Below are 2,500 nucleotides of genomic sequence, written 5' to 3' on the forward strand. Positions count from 1 at the left end.
GTGTTAAATTTGTGAATTTGTTGTGTGTGTGTGTGTGTTATATTTGTGAATTTGTTGTTCTGTCTTTGTGTGTGTGTGAGAAAGAGTGTGTGTGTCTGTGTGAGTTATATTTGTGAATTTGTTGTTCTCTGTGTGTGTGAGAGAGAGAGAGAGAGAGAGAGAGAGAGAGAGAGAGACTTGAGAACAAACCGCCGTCAGTCTCGCGTTCATGATGAATTTGTCCGGGGGAAGGAAGGAAGATTGGAAAAAAAACACAGAAAGAAGAAGGAAATTGCGGAGTGGGCAGAAACACTGCTCCTTGGTTTCCTGTAGAGGAAGTGTGTGTGTGTGTGTGTGTGTGTGTGTGTGTGTGTGTGTGTGTGTGTGTGTGTGTGAGAGAGAGAGATGAGCTTGTGTCTCTGTTAACCCTTCATGACCCACAATCTTCAGCTTTTGTTTAATCTATGCATGTGTTTATTTGCCATGACAGTATTTGATGCTGCCAATAATAATAATAATAATAATAATAATAATAATAATAAATTGCATTATTTCCTGAATCGTGAGCAGAGATCTGTTAGTGATCTCTCAGTCTTACAGTCATGAGATGGAAAATGTTTAATTGTCATAAAAAAAAAAATGTCAGTGCAAAATATTAATGCAGCTACAAATAGATTTATTTTTCTTTTTTTGTGTGCAAAATAGTTTCTTCTCTTGTTTTCCTTGCGATCTTGAGGAGAACGTCTCGTAACTCAGATTCTGTTGAGAAGCTGAAGTGTGTGTGTGTATTTACTCAAGCACACACACACACTCTTTTCAGTGGGGAAATTTCCTGCGCCTGGAAGCCCGTCTCATCCTGAGGAATTTCCTGTGTGGGCGACATCACTTCCTGAGCGACGCTTTTTTCTCCTCGGCTCTGAAAGGGAAACTGTTCTCTCATGCCAACGGCCCAGAGCGAGAGCATCGCATCACTTCCTGTTCACACACACACACACACACGCTCGCACACAACCGTCTGTTCAGATCCATGAGCGTCTCTGTGTTCATGCCTTTATCCAGAGGGACTTGCACGATTATTTTTGCGCGTGTGTGTGTGTGTGTGTGTGTGTGTGTGTATATAGAGTTAATAAAATTAAATAAGTTTAAGAATAATAAGTTTAATGATTTGAACTAGCTTTTATCTTTACATATTCTGTTATTTTAATTTTAGTAAATTGTTTAGGATTTTTATGTGCTTATGTCATTATTTACGTTAATGTTTTTATTCAATTTTTTATATTATTAAATATTTTTTTATTTACATTTAGTATTTGTATTGCTTCAACTTCTACTTTCAGTTTTTACATTTTCAGTAATTGTTATATGCTTCATTTATATATATATATATATATATATATATATATATATATTTTTTTTTTTTTTGTGTGTGTGTGTGTGTATATATATATATATATATATATATTTAATATGTTTGACTTTTTAGGTGTAATTTATTACATTTTTTCAGTTTTTTATTTTTTATTCTAGTTATTATTTAATTAAACATTTATAAATATAAGTTTAATCAGCTTTTATAATTTATCTTTATCTTTATACATTCAGTAATCATTTTAATTTTAAGTAAAAAAATTAGGAAACTTTAGGGTTTTTTTATGGAATTTCATTATTTACATTGATACATTTTTTTAAATGACAATTTTTAAAATTTTATTTCCACTAAGAAATTGTATTGCTTAAACTAAATAAAAAGTAGAAATTTGATCAGACTTTTCAAAGCGTGTCACGTGGGCTCATGAACACAGCAGATGTAGATGTTGTAATGAACCTCGTGTGTGTGTGTGTGTGTGTGTGTGTGTGTGTGAGATCTGCAGTGTTTCCTCATTGGTGTGTTTTCCTGCTTCTGTTTCCGTCAGCGGCTCCGCTTTTATTAGTAAAGGTCGTCGAGAAAGAGCCGGTTCAATAATATATAAAATAATAATTATGTATATATGAATAAGAGAATATATAATATAAATTGTGTGTGTGTGTAGGTTAGACTTCCTGTCAGGGTGCGTTGTGGGAAGTTAAGTTTGTTGTCATGGGTGAAAGTTTCTGTGACCGTCACATGACCTTTGACCTTACACCCCACATCTGCAGACATGCGCATCTATTCTGTGTAGATGAACATGTCATAGACTGCTGTTTTTTTAAATGAAAAGTATATATATATATAAAACATACACACACTCACACACACTCTCACAAACACTCACTCAGTCTCACATATTCACAAACAAACACACTCACTCACTCACTCTCTCTCACACACACACACACACACTTACTCACTGTGCTCTGATTGGTCGGCTGGAGCAGTGTGTTGTGATTGGTCGAGCGCTTCGAGTGTGTTTGGGAAATGTCCCGCCCCTTACCATAACCGCCAGGTTAACACACTACTGACTCACTCAACAAAATCGTTAAACTTCTCCTAAGCCCCGCCCCTTCAAGCTCACGCTCATCTGCATGAGCCACGCCCACATCT

General features: G+C 35.5%; 1 protein-coding gene across 2 annotated transcripts in view; it reads left to right on the plus strand.

The window, feature by feature from the left end:
- Positions 1-2,500, plus strand: part of etv6 (ETS variant transcription factor 6) — a 28,595-nt gene that overhangs the window by 13,395 nt on the left and 12,700 nt on the right. The window lies entirely within an intron of this gene.

Source organism: Squalius cephalus, assembly GCF_949319135.1.
Source record: "Squalius cephalus genome assembly, chromosome: 4".
In the NCBI taxonomy this organism is placed as follows: domain Eukaryota; kingdom Metazoa; phylum Chordata; class Actinopteri; order Cypriniformes; family Leuciscidae; genus Squalius; species Squalius cephalus.